This window comes from Sinohyriopsis cumingii, chromosome 5 (genome assembly GCF_028554795.1).
Source record: "Sinohyriopsis cumingii isolate HCF-2022 chromosome 5, ASM2855479v2, whole genome shotgun sequence".
In the NCBI taxonomy this organism is placed as follows: domain Eukaryota; kingdom Metazoa; phylum Mollusca; class Bivalvia; order Unionida; family Unionidae; genus Sinohyriopsis; species Sinohyriopsis cumingii.
In genome coordinates, this window is record NC_142965.1 from 9,871,412 (window position 1) to 9,894,259 (window position 22,848).

A 22,848-nucleotide genomic window follows, 5' to 3' on the forward strand; every position below is an offset into this window, starting at 1 on the left:
TATTAGTAGTATTAGTAGTAGTAGTAGTAGTAGTAGAAGAAACAAGGTTTGATGCCAATGGAGACTATTACAGATAGACAAATAAAAGCGTAAGTAATATTGGAACTCGTGAAGATGGTTATTAATTATTAAATAGATAATAATACATGAACAAATCTGTAAATGGCGAGTAAAATTGATTGGTAACTTACTGAAACATATAATATCATATTCATTATTTAAAACGTAAGGGGAGTTTATTCCAACCTATTTTTATGGCGATAGTATCTTTTTCAAACAACAAGTATACCTAAAACAATAAATCCTACAGGATCCTTACAATGAATTGGTTGTCAAAAACTCTAGAGCACTGAGGACAATGTTTGTCCTTAAGTCGAACAACATTTATAGATTCAACACGACACAAGAATCTAAGTGATTCTTCATGGTACAAAAGTATGCAACTAAAGGATGCGTACTTAACTTTAGCGTATAAGAACTAGATCAGTTGTCTCATGCATCGCAGCATAATTGAATTGGTGTCTAATTCCATTGACTTGACAATATGTTACTAAAACGTGCTGAACACCAGACTTTTTCGGTTTCTGCCAATGAAAGGTTGTGCATTTTCAATCGGTGTTTTGAGAAGTTTTTGATGCCGAAAGGTGTCTTGTCTTTATAAACACTTCACATTTGTAACTCGGTTACCTCTCTCCACCAAATATCCACGGATCATCTCTTGAATATTCTTGCACATGAGTAGTATGCAAATAGGCCATTTAGACTATGCTTACCGCTTTGCCCCCTTTTTTCCCCTAATGTGCACACGCGAGTGAAGAGCGAACTTATTCTCGTCATGTTCCTTGCGAGCGACGCCATTGTGTTTTGTACAAATTTCAAAATAGAATTACTATCTACAGGACCTACCAGAGCAGCAACAGTTTCCTTTTATGTGAGTATATTATATTTAAACAGTTACAGTTGATTGGTTCATTCATTATTTCGCATCAATAACAAAGACTGTGCACTAGGTAAGTTGCGTGATACAACATCCATGGATATTACTGTTGAAAGTTCGACGAGTTGAATTATTGGTGTGCTCACGCTGAATAAAGTTGAACAATATAAATCAGGTGATATAACAGATACGGAGAATGAGGTTAAAAATTAGAAGAGCTTTCTAGTGCTAAAGATTTCAAATGTGTCTGGTACACGTGTTGATCACGTACACCAAGAAACAAAATATGGACAAAGTAGGTTGACAATCGATGACATTTTATCACAAATCACTTAATCTCGTATATTGAAGTTTTGTTGTGATGACAACACAGTTAGTCTTAAGCATTAGGTTGTGTTAATGTGACACTGGATACAGAACGAAACAAACATCAGCTATTGCAGGGATATAAAGAAACAATAAAAGACCAGCAAAGGCTGTTAGAATAAAATGCACTAGGCCACAGATCATGATATCTCAACAAACAGAACAAAAACAAGGTGCCTAACATCACTCCGAGAGTGGACAAATTACCTTAAGGCTTTTTCGTGTGACGCATTTGAGCACCTAACTATATTTCAAAATAATAAATAAAAATGCCACAAGGTATAAATATTTCTGTTCCAAGGGATGTATGTTAAACTTGGATAACTTCAATTAAAAAAAGAACATTAATGACATTTTTAAAATTACGAACCATCCTTAATTTTCTACATCTTCTAGGAAGTAGAAAGCGAGAGGAATACAAGGAAAGCATGTAAAAATGATTTTGTTCAAAGAGTACATGTCACATTCTCGTGAGGCAATTTGGTATACAATTTACACTTATGTACTCCCGGAAACGTAGTAATAAACGTTTTGTTTATCAGGAGGGACGCATCATAAAAGGAGTAAACAACCCACAGAAATAGAAGTTAAAGAAAAAGACAAAGCCTCGTTCTACAAAGAAGTATGTAATGTTTCAGGTAAAACATTGCTAAACTAAATCAAGTCAAAACCGATAAGATGAAATTGAGTTAAGCAGGTAACATATTCAATGTCCAAGACATGAACAAGAACATTGTTGTAAAAGCAAATGAGCTAGTTAACGAAATTACAAAACCCGTAAGCTAAGTAGCAAGATATGGCATAAACGATCCACTGGACACAATATGACACAATATAGATGACAACAAACTTCTCCAACGTTTGTACAATTCATTTGGCTATTTTACAATTTGTCTTTCTATGTACACGTTGTCAGTGGGTCGGGTAGGTATCGACCATTTAAATGAGGACTGCTTGTCATTTGTGAAGTCAAGACGTCTGCTGAAGTGTGTGCTTCACTGATATTTTAGTTTCAAAATAAATATTTAAAGTTGGAGCAATTCTGCTTTAAAGTTGCTGATATGAGTATTTTATTGGTATAGTTTAAGTATATTTTAAGTATATCTGAGTATATTTTAATTAGACAAAACTATTTTAGCATGCGAAATCTTCCATTTTTTAATTAATCAAACTTCATCAAGCAAATTGTGGATTGCAATCTAACCATGTCATGTTCTTCTTTACAATGGCATCGTCTATTGTAGGTTATACTCAAGCTGTCTTAACCGATGTCAATAAAACATGTACGCTTCGACATTTATGCTACTACTGTGTGGTATCGTAGTCTACTTGCTAGTTCTAACTAATAACTGCGCCCATTAGTAGCTGAAATATTAGAAAGGGGCTGCTCCCGTCATCCATTATGGAAGCTTGTTGATGTGTACTCAGAACGTGTGTGAATTAATACTGTTTGTGTAACAACTTGAGACTCCCTCCATTTCATGACATGGTGTCAAATGCGACTCCAAAAGATACATAAACTTTTGCGGTGAGTGAAAATGGCGAAATTCCAGGCACCGGAGAGCATTAACTTTGGGAAGCGAATGGAGTTGCCGGATTGGAAACAGCGTTTCGCGAGCTTTAGGATCGTCACCAAGCTAAATAAGGAAGATGAGGCAGTGCAATTAAGTTCACAAATATATGCAATGGGTAAAGAAGCAGAACAAATATTTAAATCGTTTGAGTTTGCAAACAACGAAGATTCCGACAAGTACGCACCAATTTTGCAGAAATTTGATGGTTACTGCGTCCCCAAGAGCGTGTTTTCACCAACTTGGTCAAAAACCAGAGCGTCTGTGGAGGAATTTGTAAGAAACCTGTAAGAAATTGCCGATCATTGTGACTTTGACGCACAAAAGGATGAAGCAATAACTGATCTTCTTGCATTTGGAATTCTGGATAAAGAGGTTTCGGAAAAAGCTACAAATGGAGACCGACCTTACCTTACTGAAGGCCATACAAATAGCGAGACAGTCAGAACCGGTAAAAAATCAGATACCTGACCAAAGTCAGACGGTCAAAGATTTGGATGAAATTTCAAAGCAGAGTAAGGCATCAAGCACTAAACCAGGATCAACCAACCGAAATAGACAGCGTCAGTAGCGAAAACTAAATCAGACTGGTGAAACAACAGCACAACAAACATGCCACAAATGCAACAGAAGGCATGGTAGAGGTGAGGGATGGCCTGCTAAAAGAAAACGGTGCAGAAGTTATAATACTTTTTTACCACTTTGTCATTTTCTCTCGCTCAAAAAGAGTACATGAGGTCACATTCAGTTAAACTACCAGCTACAGATTATGGAGAATACCAAGAAGCAGTATTCCTTGGCTCAGTAAGTATGTAGGATGATGATAATGAGGCATGGTTTGTGATTTTAAACATTTGTGGAGCCTCAGTTCACTTCAAAATACACACTGGAACAAATGCAAAAGTTATGTCTGAAGTAACATACAACTCTCTTCCAACAAAACCAAAGCTGAGACAATCGGAATCCAAGTTGTGCAGCTCTGGAGGGATTCTGGATTCATGAGGCGAGGTTATGGCACATAGTACCTATAAGAAAGTATCGTACCAGTTTAGGGTATTTGTCATCAAGGGACCACGTGCCAATAATCTCCTTGGACGTGCAATTTCACAGGTAATGGGTCTTGTGAAAAGAGTTGAAGAGATCAGTAAAACAGCCTTTGGGCTCTTTGACCTGTTGACGTGTGAGCCAGTAAAGATCATACTCCATGATGATGCCAGGCCATACAGTATAGCTGCACCCAGGTGTGTACCATTTCCCTTGTTGTCTAAGGTGAAAGAAGAACTGCTCCATATGCATCAGGAAGGCACCATTGAGGAAGTAACTGAACCCACAGAATGGTGTATGCCTATGGTATCAGTCCCTAAGAAAAATGGCAAAGTCAGGATTTGTTTTGACTTGAAGAAGCTCAATGAGTTGTCAGACGGGGAAGATATATATTCCCTACTCAAGATGATATATCACCCAAGCTGATAGAATTCATTGTCTTCTCCAAACTTGATGCAGAAAGCGGATTGTATCAAATACCTTTACATCCAGAAAGTGCAAAACTGACAACATTTTTACACCGCTGGATCGCTTCTGCTTTAAACGAGTCCTATTTGGTATTACCTCGGCACCAGAATTTTGTTTCAGAGAAAAATGACAGAGCTGCTGACCGGCAATAAACAGTCAGAGGCCATTAGGGATGATATACTCATTTATGGCAGAACCTTAGAGGAGCATGACAGACGCCTATATTTGGTACTGTAAAAGCTCAATAAGAGTTGTCTCAAGCTCAACAAATAAAAATGTGAATTTAGGAAAAACAATCTGGAATTATTCGGTCACGTGATCAGCTCGGATGACATACTCCCCAGTCCAGCAAAGGTTGCTGCCAGTGAAAGAGCTACCTGCTCCATTAAATATCAGTGAGCTTCGTCGCACCATGGGCATGATCAACTACTTTGGTAGGTTTCTCCCAGACGTGTCTAAAATAATTCAACCAATTATGGACCTGCTGAAATTGGACACAGCCTGGTATTGATTATGCCTTCACGAATGTCAAGGACATGCTGACATCCACACCAGTATTAGCAGGTTATGACCCTGGCAAGTTAATAGTTGTCAGCGCTGATGCCAGCAGTTATGGAATTTGTGGCAATATTCCAACAACATGGAGAGAAACTCTAGCTAGTTGCCTTTTGTTCCAAAACACTCACCCCTGCAGAGGTTAAAAAATGCCAGATAGAGAAGGTGTGCCTTGTATGTGTGTGGGCCTGTGAGAAGTTTTTACAATATATTGTAGGACTTGGCTAGTTCAGATTGCATACTGACTATAAACCTTTAGTGCCACTGATCAACACACATGATTCAGATAAAGCTACTTTGAAGTGACAACGACTGTTGATGCGGTTGAGACGCTTTCACGCAAAGGCAGAGTATGTAGCTGGGAAGCTTTTGTTAGTTCCAGGCACTCTTACTCGGAGCCCTCTCCAATGCCAGGAAGACACATACTAAGAGGAAATGGAAGTTTTTATAGAGCCAAGTCAATTTCCTATATGAAGTTAGAACAGATAAAAGAAGGTTACAGGAGTGCCCACCATCTGCAGACTGCAATGACCTTCACCAGAAATGGATGGCCGGATAAGAAAAATAGCTGTCCCGTAGATGTTCATCCATACTTTGCTGTACGCAGTGAACTCTCAATGCAGAACGAGCTATTTCTCTTCGTGGAGAGAATTATCGTACCTAGTCTTTAGGCCTGGTATTCTTGATAACATTCACGAGGGTCATCAGGGATTAACCAAATGCCGTGAGAGAGGCCAACGTTGTGTATGGTGGCCCGGAATCGCGAGACAGATCCAAGACAAAATAGAGACATGTGAATGTTGTCAGATTAGGAAGCCAGCACAGAGGAGGTAACCACTGAAGACAACCCCTCTACCAGAGAGACCATGGCGGAAAATTGCATTGGGTATTTGTGAAGCCTAACAAGAAAAATACCTGGTAGCTATTGACTACTTTTCACGCTATTTAGAAATTATGCATCTAACAAAAACAACCTCCCAGCAGGTCATTTTTTGGACAGCTAAAGAGTACCAGTCCTCACTACCCACAAGCGAATGGTGAAGCAGAAAGTGGTGTCAAAATAGCAAAGTCCATACTTAAACAGGATGATGTATGCATTGCCTTGATGGATTATAGAGATATACCGACAGCTGTCATCCCGGCCCAAATGATGATGGGACGCCAGATGAGGAACACCTTGCACATTATTGAAAAGAAATTAATTCCCAAGTGGCCAAACCTCAAAATCATCAAGCAGAGAGGCCTCAAGACAAACCAAAGATGTGAATTCTTTAACAACCGGCGCCACACTACACATACTTTACCAGATATTACCGAGGGAGAGAGCACCAGAATAAAATAGCATTGAAATGATAACAAGTGGTCAACACCAGGCATAGTTATTCAAACCGACAAAGATCGAAGAAGCTACTTGGTAAAAACTCCCCAAAGGATTTACAGGCGCAATCGAATCCATGTACTACGGATGAAAAGCCCTGAGAATCTACTTCCAGTCAATACAAATTAGTCTAGAGACATTGCAACAAAGTCCACACAGTGTCCCGTCAGGACTCATCTGGAGTCCAGCACAAAGTCTCTCAATAACATGGACCCCCGTGCCATCATCTGATGATTATACCACCCAGCGTGACCCAGTGCAGCCTACCCCCAGCAAGCCAGCTGTACCCAATAGACCCAGCAGTCCAAACACTCCAGTGCGGACGATAAGTGGGAGAGTCGTCCAAAAACCAGCCATATTCAGTGATTTTGTCTTTAAAAAAAAGTGACTTTTATAAATGTGCTAACGCATAGTTTAGTATTCGATTTCTGAATTATTGCAACAGAATTGGACATTTAGGTTTCTATAGTATTACAATCAGGACTATCCTGTGCAAGTTTACAGTAGCTTATTATATAAACCAATTTCGTCAAATTCTTTCAGTGGACAGTTCAGATATAAAGACATTACACTCATTACTTACTTATTTAATGTTTCATATTGGCTGAATTAATTCATTTCTTTTCTTTTCTAATCATAAGCAAAATGTTATGTTCGGATAATCTCGAATGAGATGAGATGTGTTGCATCGTAGTTTACTTGCTAATTCTAACTAATAACTGCTCTCCTTAGTAGCTGCCTTGTTAGATAGGGACTGCTCCCGGAGACAGGGGGCTCCGCGATCCTTCATGGAAGCTTATAGTTGTGTACTCAGAACGTGTGTGGATAAATCCTGTTTGTGCAACAACTTGAGACTCCCTCGTTTTCATGACAGTGCAACACAAACAAAATTCCATCAAATAAATGTATTCCTCGTTCTATTATATCCCGCACTGTATCTATACTGTAGATTGCTAAGGAACGATTCCGGGACCTAATTTTCTTTTTGATGTAATTATATCCTACGAGAGGTTTTACCAGTTTATAGTTATTTTATTTAATTGTATTAATTACACATTCCCTCTGTTTACTGAATCAGATTAATTAGCTTTTGGTGTTTATATGACTGAGAATATAAATATTTTTCCTCACCTAATTGTCTTCGCCCTTAACCAAAGTTGTAACAATAAAGAAAGATTTAAATCTTGCTTTTACAGGCTCGGTACCGTTTGTTTCATTTTTTACTTGCATTTCTGGATAGAGGCCACATTCAACGTACAATCGTTTTAATGGAAGAAAAAAAAAACGTCGATTGAGAAATTACCATACATAGTCTGACTGAAATTTTTCTTCACTGCAAGTAAATAAAAATGAGTAAGAAACTTTGGGGGATACAATCTTGACATCATCTTGTAATAAATCTCTCATTACCTTGGTAGTCTTGGTGGAAACTGGTACTGAAAATAATGCGCCAACCACCATACAGTTAACAAGTTACTAAATATATCTTATGCAATCCAACAGATTCAATGGTTATCGCGATTAAATTGAGAAATTGATAACATATATTTTAAAAAAGCACTAAAAGAAAAGCCAAATAGAAATTTCATACAACGTATACATAAAATCGATCACTCTATAATTAGCAGATTTAAATATAATTGTTATTGAAAACTGGTTGCATTCGTTTGAAATTAATCGTACTCTTTTTATTTAATACCTAAAATTTACACTGATTCCTGTGATTAAAATGTAGGGATAAAAGGGAAGCATCTTAGTTTGGTAAATTGCGCAGTGCAAAATATTGTCTTGATGCTTTCATGATTCTTCTCGGGACACGTAGCAAGACATATATTGTTATATTAGAAATCTTTTCGTCGTTTCTGTACAATAGATACTATTTGGTTAGGATAATAGGAGAGAGTTCATGTCGATATACTAACGAACAACATACTTTGAAAAAGGGATTTTTTTAGAACAATTGAAAAGGGCCCCAAAGATGGATTTCTGTTAAAATTATTATACATTACCGCAATAATGTTGCCCCAAACTCTGTGAACCTTTCGCCGTCTCACTTGATGAATCAAGTAAATTTGTCCAATTTAACGTTTTCCAAAATATGAAACAAGATTATGTGTCATAGATAATGAACAACAATTTATAAAACGATTTCCATTGCTTTCTATTGCACTTTTTCGAAGAAACAAGGAAACGTGTTCTTGAAATAGTGTATTGTTACTATGCAGTTAAATGTCTGAAAACGTTTAAATTTTCAATTACGTAATATTTTGCCATATCATTATGAACATATATCAATTGGTTTCTAAATCAAACTTGCTTCTTTTGTACTTTCCTTGTAACGAAAATGGACATAAGTGTGAGAAAATCCTACAAAAATTGAAATTTATAATTTTGAAGAAGAAAAAAAGCATGTGCAACCCATTGATATCGGATTCTGTTTATCCTGTCTTTTGAAAGGTTCCTAGAAGGCCGATGTGTATGTACAAAAGAAATGGCGTCATTTTTTCTCTAAATATCTCTCACATCTCTTCAGAAACTATTGAATTGACAGGAATGGACAAAATTCTAATTATCTAGTCATTTCACTTGTTAAACTAATCAAGTCTCTAATTTGGTTTTAAAAATCGATACACTCCAGATTATTGTATGAATATACAGTTGCTCCTATTTACGGTCTCAAAAGCACTCACAAGACCAGCCGTGTCTCTAAATAAACTGGAGTTTTCATCAACATGCATTCGTAGCAGGAAATGAAATCTTCATAGTGTCCATCCTGCTGCAAATGATTTCAAAAGTTGGTTTGTCTTAATGCACAAAATTGGAAACGTGGTGATTTTGGAAACATTTCCTAAGCAATGGGAAGTTTAAAAATACTTGCGGATCAATGCGAAGATTTAAAATGCAAGCCCTGTTAATGGACTAGTGATTAGAAGGCATAAAACATATTACATTAAAAATTGATAGTTCTACTATTTATCTCAAGAACACAACAAACCCCTCAAGAACACAACAAACCCCCTACCTCACCCCAATCAGTAAGGGTCAATCCCTATATAATGCAAACTGACAAAATTCATAGGCAGTTTGCTTTTAATATAGATAAGGCAACTTACAAACATAAATTAATCACAGGTATGTATGTATGCATGTATGTATGTGTATGTGTGTGTGTTTATGTATGTATGTATGTATGCATGCATGTATGTATGTATGTATGTATGTATGTATGTATATATGTATGTATGTGTTTATGCATGTACGTACGTACGTATGTATGTATGTATGTATGTATGTATGTATGTATGTATGTATGTATGTATGCATGTATGTATGTGTGTGTGTTTATGTATGTATGTATGTATGTATGTATGTATGTATGTGTGTGTGTTTATGTATGTATGTATGTATGCATGTATGTATGTATGTATCTATGTATATATGTATGTATGTGTTTATGTATGTACGTACGTACGTATGTATGTATGTATGTATGTAAGTATGTACGTATGTATTTATGTATGTATATATGTATGCATGTATGTATGTGTGTGTGTCTATGTATGTATGTATGTATGTATGTATGTATGTATGTATGTTTTATTTATCGTTATCCTATAGCTTGTGAGAGTTACTAAATTAACCCTCTTCAGAGTATTGACGTTTTCATGAGGGTAGCTTTTAATTAGTCTATACGTTAATTAACTTTCACTCGTTATGATTATGATTACGATGACATGCAACATCCTCTATTTCATCCTTGATTAAATGATCGCAGTATTGACGAATCTTCTGAATTATTAAAAGCTATTCCACGCACTTGAACAGACGAATAACAAAAATGTAATCAGACGCTACGTTCAAACTTTGGCTGACCGAACTAATCAATTATTGACTAGAAATAACAGAACAAACTACAAACATTTTGCGATTTCCCAGGACAAGACAAAAATGAATGGAAAAGTTTTAACTATTTCGTTTAACTATTTATACGAGTTGTCCCCAATGGACTGTACCATTATATTGGAATGCGGTGTGCTTCCCCCTTAATCAACCAAAAGTAACCCTCCCCAACGATGATTTATCTTTTGGCTTATAAAAAGAGAAATCGATACCAAAACAATGTTGATTTAGATATGCATTTCTTTATAAATCAGGCTGTGACACGGTATATCACTTTGTGAGATTTTTTATTTTTAATACGAATTTTACAAAATCACTGATAAAGAGAAAAGTAACATATATGTGTTTTTAAAAATTTCAATTAGCTAATTAGCAAAAATGTGACGGATTTCAGAGTATCACTGTTGCCTGTCTTAAACTGCGACCTTCATCGACCCTGACGTCGCAGAAGTCCTTTGCTTCGCATGTTACACACAACACTATGCAAATTTAATATATTGCCGCGAAAATAGTAGTTAGATTATATATTAAACTTCCCTACTGATCATTTTAACCGTATTGTTTCATTTGAGTTTTATAGATCAGATTTCAATATAGTATGCACGTACTTCGTGTGCTTTTTACTATGTGTCAAATGAAGTAATTACTTTTCTAAATTTGTTAAAAATCTCGATCGTTCATATTTAGACACATTTTTAATTTAAATGGTTATCGTCGGAAACTATTTGAGGGGCCTTTCCATCTTTTTCTTTCGACAAGTTTGGCCAAGCGTTACTGTTGGTCTAATGCATTGTGCCCGCATGTTGTGTAATCGAATGCATTACCCGTGATGTATATGGACACGGAAGGAAACGTAATCTTTTTCCAATGATACAGAAACTGTTTCAACAAATCTTATTCTTGGAAAGTAACTTCTTGCTGAAGTGCTAGCAAAGTCTTCCGAATGCTGATATTATGTTGTTTTAAGAGTCGATAAGACGAATACATACTGCTACGAGGCTATGCTCTTAAAATAAAAAACAGAAAAGTGTAAAGGAACCAAGCTTTGTAAAATGTTACAAATAATGTATTTCCCTAGAACACAAAAGTGAAAAATGGGAAAAAAGGAATTTATGGTATTGCGAATTAAATCCAAAAAAATCGAAGAATTAAAGACACAAGTCCTATTAATAAAAAGTCCTGAATAAAACGCAGTTCAAGTCCCGAAGAGATCCAAAATTGAAGGCGATGACGTGACTGTTATGGCCTACGAAGTGCTGATGTGGCAACAGTCTCTTGTTAAATCACAGAAATATTATTCCAGGTTTGAATTCAGTATAAATTCCAATGAATGATCTTATCCAAGAATTTTGTCAGGGCACATTTTTATTTCCAGAGAAAATAATCACTTGAATTCAATAATTTGAAGAAAATAAAATTCAGCCCACACTGGTCACAACATAATACAACTTAAAGTGCTGGATGTTAAAACAGAACTGGTAAAATCCTCACAGTCACAAGATAATATAGTTCTCTGCTTGACCCCAGGTCACAAATTAGCATTTTCTAAAAGCAACCACTACCTAATGGAAAATAACCTTTTAGAATGATCTAATGAGCCTTGTTTACTTAAAACATAATAGTCTATAAAATTCACTTCGGAATCTCCGAAACCCTGACCCAAATCAACATGTTTATCTGAATAAACAGTCGGTTAATAAGCACAAACATAGAGAATAATGACGCTATTATTAGTTGCTTACATAAATGAAATACAAAAAAGGTAACCATTTCAAACAGAAATGAACTCAATACTGGACAAGGTCAAGTCCAGCAAACAATGTTACATTACAATGACATGTAATGACATTAAAAAATTAAAACTAACAGACAAACAATTAAAACTAAATATAAATAACAATACTATACAAGGAAGAGCGTATTCAGGAAGACTGACCATGGTTGGTGATAGCGACACAAAGTTAGTTATCAATGCAGGACGTTCAACACGCACCAAAATAATACATATGTGACAAAACATAAGGTTTTGCATGAATTTGAAAGCGATCTCAACTGACATAACTGGGTGAGATCCTATAAACAGTGCTGCAAGACCCTCTCGTTTTTGCACGAGTATGCCCACATTTATAGCGAAATATTTATTCGTGACTGAAATAGACCTATGTACAATCCAATGTATTGTTGTCGACAGTTAGGAGATAAAAGGTTATGATCTACACCTAATATCAATATTAAGTTAGGTATGTCAGTCCGTATAAGATCCCAATGACATCAAAGCTAAGGGAAGTAAACGGCTCAAACTTTAGAGTTTTATATAACAACGGTTCTTGGGAGATACACTCGATTCCTCTTTAAACATTCAACCAGGAATCACATAGCAAATACGAACCTTTGTACTGTAAGAAAAATAATAATAATTATTTACCAATATTAAAAATATGCTGGAGACTGCGTCATTTCATGCTTAAATATTCTAGAACGATCTACGCCAAAAACTGAAAAATAATCTTTGCACAAAAAAATGTAGTCATAAGCTGCCATTGTTCCGCTGAGATCTGAGGTGAACTGGCAATTTGCTGCATGTCATCCTTTTTCGCCTATACTTATCTCGTTTCGTGCATTTCTTACAACAACAAGAACGCGCAAACTAGATGGAGACAAGGAAAGACGGGACAGTTTGTGGCCAACAGTCACAGTTCAAAATTGTTGAACAAAAACTGGAATACAGTATTTGTACATTTCAATGAGAACCAGAATTTCGAATCGTCAGTACAAGTGATAAAACGATGCATCCTACAGTTTGTCAATATTCCCTCTCCAGAGTAAGGACTGAAGAGAAGTCGTCCTCCACGTTCGATTAAAAACCTAACATTTAGACAATAATTATAAAACATTCATACGATCTAATGAAATTTAAGAAAGAATAATGTGCAATAACTTGAAGGAATCCGAATGCAAGAAACTGCTAAAGTAAACTAAAGACACAATAGCAGTAAATTTTCTAAAGCAAATTGGTTTTAGAAGTTTGATAATTTATATTGTATTAAAGTGTGGTTGTCTTCACAATGATCTGGGTTTTCTCTATACCTCTTGTGAAAGACAATTGTTTGTGCGAGCAGGATAAGTCCCGGATGTCCGTAAACACATGCACATACTATTTTATTGTGGTATAAATATGAACTGTAAGCAAATGGAACTATTTACAATGATGATGTTTGGAGGCCCCGAGTTACCGATTGGTCTAAAGTGCTCACCGTTACGGATCAGTGCCCTCTCACCTCTGATTGCGTGGGTTCGAGTCTCGGAATCGGCTATTTTGGTTATGTGAGAAAGCTTGCCGGTAGCTTCTCGTGGGTCGATGATTTTTTTCCGGGGTTTTCCAGGTTTCTTCCTCCACCGTTTATACTGGCAGCCATGTATAGCTTATCTTGTGCTGAAAAATGGCGTTAAACCCTACAACAACTACAATGCTGATGTTCAACACTGTTGAACTATTTTGCACTATATTCAATTTAATTACATAAAATAAAAAATCGAAAACTATTTGCTCTGAATGCAAGAGACTATAAAAACCAGATCAATTAACCTTCTTCATTGGTTATTATTATTGTATAAAATAACAAACCACGATGGAGTGTTGCTCCAAGTTTGTGGTACTGGATGAATTAATCAATCATAACATATAAAAAAATAATACAAATAAAATTATTTGTATCATATCAGTCTTCATCACTTAGACCTTTGGCTCGTTTTTATTTTTAGAGTTATTTTATTTTCCTCTCGATTAAATTTAAGAATACTTTATGCAAGCTTCCGCAAAACTTACAGTAATGATTCTAATAAAGTAAAGCTTTTTTATGACGCTTCTGTGTTCTGATCGGGCACTCAATTAAACATCCTTTCACACCCATTTCATAGATGATATAAAATTCAACATTTTGAAACACCAGCGGAAAAATGTAACAAACAGTTCAAATATGTGTATGTAACGGTATACTATGACAACATACTGACAAAATATAATGACAGTCTATTTACATTGCCTTAAATCAATTATAAAGATGAGAAAATACAATGTACCAAAGAGCAACATACCTGAATCAGTGGCTAAGACACAGATCGTGACAAAATGTTGTTAATCCATGTCGAGACGTGGCTTGTTTGATTTGTGCTAGCAGACAAATTTGAAAGTGATGTTATGTGTGGTTTGGGAATGCTGAAAGAATTGTTTCAGCATGAAATGTCACTGTTTTGTCTAAGATATCTCCGGGGAGACAATTTTGTTTAAGATCGCTTCATAGAGGCGAATTTGTCTAAGATAACCTTTCAGAAACGATTTCAGTACCAAAATAATGATGTGCAGCAAGTTTTCTTTTTTTTTGAGAATAATTTACTATTCTAGTTTATCCGCTTTTATTCCATCAATTTCAGTGCAAGTATGCGAGGGAAAAAATCTTGAAATATCTGCACCAACTTTCAGCAAACTTATGATGTTAATTAATCAGTAAAAGTAGTGTAGGAAAAAGAAACATAAGCCAATATCCGGTTATGAACAATACTAAGTTTATTTCTGGGACATCTTTCTGGCGAGATATATTTCAGTATTGTAATTTTATTTTAAAACACCCATCATTTTGTTTCTACAATTTGGTAAAAGACGCAAAGCAATTATATCACATGTACACAGAGACATGGAAATCGATAAAAACCATAGCCAATCATGAAAAAATGTATGAATTTCACAGAAGAATAAAACGTTGAGTACGAAATAAATGAAAACTAGGAAGCTTGTTAAATCTATACCAATCTCCACTTTGTCTTTGAAAAGTATGTATCTTAAATTTGAGGGCAGCCAGAAAGACACTGCCTCAATTCTTCAGAAACAGAAGAGATGATGATACAAAAGCTTATATGTGATATTATAAACTGGTTATTGACGTCATGTTTTATCTATGCAGTAAAGATCACATGGAACTCAACGATGTTTGCAAAGTAGATGGGCAGATAACAAAGCGGCGTGGCTGAATATAGGCCCGCGGTACATAAGCACACATAAAACATAAAATGATGTTTACATCGCACATACTAACTGTGTCACCCCTCTGCGCCATAGCCGCTAAATAAGCGACTCTGCTATCTGGCGATTTACTTTCCAGTTTTGGATAGTATCCCCACACCGACCAGCTAGGTCACGTCTCTATTTTAAGAGCAACAAATTAGTTCCAGACACTTGGCCCCATTACTTTGTTAATTTTCATTGCTTACTTAAGTGAGTCTAATGCATCTTTTGGAGGTAATTTTAAGCACAGTTCTTTGGGGTTTTTTTAAGTGTTGATATGTATTTTTGCAAAGCGCAAAATTGCCAATGTTTATTTCAGAGGTAGGTAATTTTACACTAAGCTAAAGCTCTTCAGTTTCGGAGGTAAGTAAATTTTGCTTGCACGTTAGCAATCCCATAATACCTAAATAGAAGCGATCGGTTTTCAAAAGAAACCGAAACTTGTGAAGTTTTCTGTTTCACACTCCCGGTGCGCGTGAGACCGTGTGTAACTAGTATTTTTTTTATCGTTTGTAAATTTACTTTCTGTCCCGTAATGCATCGCATTGATGTGAATTTATCAGCCATTGATTGCAGTTCAGGGTGAAATTTCCAAACTAGCTGCTTAGGGGATGGTGTGCCTGTTGTGAGAATGGCGTCACGAGTTATTGGGCTATGATAGTAGCTTGACAATTTAGGCCGGGTGCCAGTTAATACCACGTGATGACTGCGCCACGCACTGTCGAAAGAAACGAACTACACTTAGCAAGAATGAATCCATGAGAGCGCGGTCGAGGCCTTCGAGTGCACGTTTCAGGTTAAGATATTGACATTCGCATTTGTACGTGGAATATAGAAGGTTTGTAAAATACCAAATTTGCTATTAACTTTGTGTTTTTAGCAAACTAAGTTTTACACATGCGCCTTGTGCGAAACGATGGGAAAAGTCCAAATGTCAGTTCGGTAATCATCTGGAAGGATATTCAAATGTCAATAAATGGGAAAGAAATATAACGCCTTTGACAGATATTTCATTGGGGTTAACCGTTGTAATCAAAATGAGTCTAGTCGAAAACAACATTGTGCAAAGAATTTATTTCGAATTAGAGGACTAGATATTTGCCTGATTCGAAAGAGATATCTTAGATATATATTAAGATATTGCAATTTATTTGCTATGCTTATGATTTAAAGAGTCCTTTGTTGATGCCTCGTTAGATACAAAGGAAAATGGAATTTACATTATTTGATGATTGAGTTTCAAACTTTGTATCTTCGATCCCAGATGTATGTCTCATCCTAGCTGGTGATTTCAACAGCAGACCTTGTAGTCTCATAGATTGCTTAGACAGTGACAACGTTGATTCTGTTATTAAATACAATGCAGTTTACGAATGATATGACTTTGATGTAGAAATAGAATCAAAAGACTCGGTATGTGATGCATTTGGATACTCACGGACTCATTCGTTAATATTATATATTCAAATGGTATTGAATGTGTGTCTATTATAATCAAGTACAAGTAAAATATATTTGTAATTATCAAACTTTTAAAAACTTTATTCTTCATATGTTGTGAAATTATAATAAAAATAATTTTATTTGTCGTTTTAAGTTTTTAAAGATTTTAGAGTTTTGCTACCACTTACTGTCTGTGCTCTTTTCGTTTTAAAACTTTAATGATCTGAATATTTCCAATTTATTATCCAGAATCGTACGATACAAAATATAAACAAAAATAGAATGAAATACATGATTACACTGGAAAAACAAACTGTATTTTGTACTCCTACATTTCTGTACCGCTAATCCTTATATGAAATGATACAGAATGACTTACCAATTACTGAAACGAGTCAGTAGTAATGAAGTTCTTAGATCCAGGTTTGTTATTATTGATAAATTCGTTTACGATGTAATAGAACCGTGTCGATTCGGCATTTCTGAGTGAAACTTATCTGTTATTATAAATAAAGAATGTTTCAATAGCTTGCGCACTTACTAACAATTATTGTAGAGAATAGAACTTAGTTTCTACATATTATTATATGGGGCAACGTTTCTTGTAAATATGTTGGCGTACAGAGTCAATTAAAAGAACACATCTATTAATCATATTTTCCTCAAATAGGGTTCTTACCACTGTAGTAAATATGTGTAGAAAAAAAGCAATTTTCCCATCTCGTATAAGGTCCAATAAGGGTACCTCAAAACGAAGGCAAATTTAAGACATAGTGCACCAATGTATTTTTTTCTTAATGCTGAATCAACAAACAACGACGACTACTGGACTTAATATTTTTATAATCTTTTAACCGTGTCCATAGCTTTTTTGCATAAAAAAATCGATACTTGTAGGACTCTTGTATGAATCCATCTCCATTGTCCATGCTTATTGGAACGTCTTCAAAGCGAGGCATGCTATCAAGCAAACACGATAATTTCACTAAATGTATTATTGGCAGGAAACAATACATATCTGTTGTCTGGAGCCATCGCATCTAATTAAATCTGAAAATAGGTATCGATGTCTTTCGTCCGCATAAACCTATAATCCTGCCGATTCCGATTTTTTTCTGCAGATAAATGGGTGGATTGAGGTTATTTTGTACCATAATAAAGCCTAGTTGATACCTTAGTATCCCTGAAAACATGTAAAATATGCACTTTCAAAACAAAAAATTTATTAATGGCAGCTTAATTGATTACTAATTGGTATAGGTCATATGGTGTGTACACGATGATTAATAGAACAAGAAGCAATGTGGCATATGACTAGCTCATAAGAAGCCACTCGTGTACATAAATCTATCACATTACTCCACAGAATAATTTATAAGAATCTTATAAATTATACATTAGTTTATCAAAGAGGGTTTTTCTTTATCTAAAGGTCTAGACAGGTATCAATTATGAAACAAGAAAGTCTGGCGTTTTTATTGTGAACTTTACATTTATATTTTAGCATAATCATTTTTCAAAAAGAAACTTATCAGATTAGATATGTCTGAAATGCAGCAAACTGACGTCTTATAACATATTTTCCACTGAGAATATACGAACGTTACTAAGTCGGTACGCTAATGTGATTTCAAGATTGGAAACTATATTCTGAAGTCCCACTATAAATTTTCTCTAGCGTTAATTATTTGTCAAGTTGGTTAATCTCACGTCATGAATAATTAGGAAGTCTTCGACATACTAGCTTGGGAATAGAAAAAATCCACCACAATCTCGGCCAACAAATTGGTAACAAGCATTGATTCTGCAATATTTTGAAGGTGCATGGCACAGTACTATTTGAAATACAAAGGATTTTGTATTTTTTTATAATACTATGCAAGCTAGACATCTCAGGAACCAGTTTAGCACATTTTTCGTTGAAGCTCAACACTTGGGTTATGTTTCCAAGAAAAATTGGAAATACACAAACATTGTTGCTGAAAATGGTGTTAGATCTGTTGTAAGAAAACAAACAGTTAAATGCTAATTGTGTCTAAATTAGTGATGCAATATGCGAGTTTCACCTGTTTCCATAGTTATTATATTCGTAGTGACTATTAAGTCAACGTAAATTGCGGCTAATATGAACAACAAAGTCGTACTGACGTGCTTACGTCAATCCATGACTAAACTATAGCTGTTATTCTTACCAGGAATTGAAAAAACGAGTTATTGTTAATCACAGCATGCTAGTTTTCACTTTCTCCTGGCTTTATACTCCGACCATTAAAATACATTTTTATTATATACTTAATATTAAAATATAGAGATAGTGTGGTTAAATGATTTTCCCATTGTTCCATTCCTATATTTTCACATGTGAAAAATATATCCTTATATTTTCACGTGTGAACATGTAAGATTTCCCGCCATGCCATGCGACGCTTCATTGTGCCTACAAACGTAATACCTGCAGCTACACAAACGAGAACTTTGTGAGATTGTGTCACGGAATGGTGTAAATGTTGTTAATTAAATACATGTACTCGGGTTTCGTTTCTTTTCTCTGTACAACGATACCCGAGGGTGATTATAATATGGTCTATGTATTTCGAAATCGTGAGTACGATTCGTCCTGTGCCACACGTGCAAGGTGCCTTTGATAAAGAATAACGAAAATTCTAAAGGTATAAATACGTTACTACATGTAAAGGACCTTTACAATACTAATGGTTTTGTCAGCAAGCGGTCTGCTAAAAGGATTCGCACAACTCCAGCTGTAGGGCTGAGTGAGTGTTTTGATGGTAGGAATATCCGGGGTGTCCGGTGTTGTCAGAGGGTAGAAACGTCCGTGTGTCCGGAGCGTTTAAGGTGCCGGAGCGTCTAATGTCTAGCGTCCGGAGTGTCCAGAGGGACTAAGGTGACCCAGCTGTAGAGCCGTCAAAGGACCAGGGGATCCGGAGGGTCTAATATTTCAAGTGTCCGGAGGGTCTAATGTTTCAAGTGATCATAGTATTCCGAGGGTCCGGAGTCTATATTGGTTGTGAAATTGATTCGGAGGAGCTGTGGAGCGGATATGGTGCACGGGTGACGGAGTGCATCTCCACACATGTATTTTTAGCTGTATGCTAATCTTGGGTTAGTAAGACCCAGTGTATTATTCAGGACGGGAAGGATAGATTGTATATCCGTTCTTGTTTAGTGACATAATTTCGCTACCTGAGCGAATACATTTTTTTTACTATGTGTAAACGCTTACATTGTTTACTATTTGAGTGAACTATATTCATCTTTCCATTATTGAATCATTTGTGAAATCATTTATCCTGTGTTTTAGGGTTACTGAACTAAATTTATTTGTATATTTTTTTCATCTTTGAAACTGTGCGTTTTTTGTTAAATAGATCCAATATTTGGATTATAAATACGCACACATCTTCATAATCCACTACTCATATAAATCGCCACATTAAACCATATAACTGTGTCGTCAAAACGTGTTCTGTTGTTAATCCGAAATATCCCACCCGGTTATCTTGTTACAAATGGTGTCAGAAGTGGGATCATTTCGGATATAACAGAGCACTGAAATTGTTTTATTATATTTGTATGCTTTTTGTGTGTTTCAGATGCGTTTGACAAAGCACCAAGGTTAGGTAGATACCTAATTTTACGTTATTTTTTGTATTTAATATTTTTGTTGCATTTCGTGAAAGAAAATACGGTTTGTGGTAATTACGTGGTTTGTATAAAACTGCACTTTAAGGTTGGTCACCACCAAACTTTTGAAATGACTTCTATGAAAGAACTGGTAGAACTGGGGAAACAGTTTGGTTATGATGGGGAGTCCCTTAGAAATTTCGTTCGTGAAGAACAAGCCCGGGAGAGGGACCAAAGATTAAAGGAGAGGGAATTAGAGAGGGAAATAGAAAGGGAAAAAAGGGAAACCCAGAAGGAAATGATAGAATTAGAGAAGGGTAAGATCGAACTAGAGAAACAGGCTGAGAGGGAAAGGATAGAATGGGAAAGGGAAGCAGAGAGGGAGAAGTTAGAAGGGGAAGATAGAAATCGGCAGAGGGAACATCTAAGAAATTCTGAGCTATTGCAAGCTAAAAAAGAGGGGGAACACGATGTTAAACTGAGAGGTCCAAAATTGCCCCCATTTGAAGACGATAAAGATAATATGGATAGTTATCTAAATAGGTTCGAGAGGTATGCTACGGTACAAAAATGGAAGAAAGACGATTGGCCGCTCCATCTTAGCGCGTTATTGAAAGGTAAAGCGTTAGACGTGTATTCGCGTTTATCCACGGCCGATTCGCTCAATTACCCCGTGTTGAAAGAGGCACTTCTCAAGAAATATGAACTAACCGAGCAAGGGTTTCGCAAGAAGTTTAAGTATAGTAAACCAGAGAGAGGCGAAACATTCACTCAGTTCGTCAGTAGGACTTGCAATTATTTGCAGCGATGGGTGGAATGTGGTAAAGTCGTCAAGACATTTGAGGGTCTTGTCGATTTCTTGCTTCGTGACCAATTGTTAACAACTTGTGGCAAGGAGTTATATTTATTCTTGAAGGAAAGATCCTTCACAAATGTACATGAAATGGCCACACAGGCGGATTTGTTCGCCGAAGCTCGGGGAGGTTCGCAGAATGTCATCACGCGAGATGTCAAAGGTGGGAATCAGGTCAACGACAGAAAACCTAGGGAACCTGAAAAATCTGGTAGGAGTAACCAGGGGAAGCGGAGTGACATGCAATGTTTCATTTGCAAGGAAGTGGGTCATATCTCCCACTATTGTCCTAAGCGGAAGGGACCAGTCCAGAAAGTAGCGGTAGCCATTAGAGGCAGAAGATCGGTAAATGGAAAACTTAATGTTTCCCAGCAAGTTAAGCGGAAAGCGGTGCGTGAACCGGTGGTGCGTTCAGAGATCAGTCGCGATGTGATCCAATCAATCGGCACGTGTATTTTTCCAGAGGCACGGGTGCCGACCGCAAACGGCACTGTTAACGGACAAGAAGTCGCCGTTCTACGAGACACGGGATGCACTACTGTAGTCGTGAAACGGAGCTTAGTCCGCGATGATCAATTGCTTGGGTTTAAATCACCTTGCATGTTGCTTGACCAGACAATCGACCACGTTCCAGTTGCAAGGATAATGATAGATACACCTTTTTTGACCGGGACTGTGGAAGCTTTATGCGTAGCCAACCCGATCTATGAACTGACGATTGGCAACGTACTGGGTTCTAGACTCCCAACCATAGCAGATTTCCGATTCCCTATCATCCAGGCAGTGCAAACTAGGGCTCAGGTAAAGGAGGAAAATAAACCTTTGCGTAAGTTAAAAGTACCGGAAGCCATTACTGATATAACCCGCGAAGAATTCCAAAATGAGCAAAAACGTGACGCGTCTTTACGTGCAACCTCTGAGAAGGCATTAACGGGTACCGTGAGAAAGTGTAAGAACGGGGGTTCCTCTAAATTCCTTGTTCGAAAGGGTTTAATGTACAGGGAATACTCTACATCGGATAGGAAGTTCTTGCAATTAGTGGTTCCCCAGAAATTTAGGGCACATGTACTAAAGGTCGCGCACGAGTCGAGTATGGCAGGTCATTTAGGCGTAAAGAAAACAACGGATAGGGTATTAAGAGAATTTTATTGGCCTGGCGTCAATAGCGACATAGCGCGGTTCTGTCGCTCGTGCGACGTTTGCCAGAAGACGATCTCTAAGGGCAGGGTAACTAGAGTACCGTTAGGTCAGATGCCCTTGATAGATACTCCGTTCAAACGAGTAGCCATCGACATTGTAGGACCAATATTTCCGCATACAGATCGGAAAAACCGATACATCTTGACACTGGTAGATTACGCTACCAGATATCCAGAAGCCATAGCTTTGCCATCAATTGAAACCGAACGTGTAGCCGAAGCGCTCGTAGACATGTTCAGCAGGGTCGGAGTGCCCGAAGAGGTTCTTACGGATTGTGGAGCGCAATTCACCTCAGATCTTATGGCAGAAATTAGTAGGTTGTTGTCCCTTAAACAGTTACGCACAACACCTTACCATCCTATGTGCAATGGATTGGTCGAGAAATTCAACGGCACATTGAAGCAAATGTTGCGGAGAATGTGTGCGGAAAGA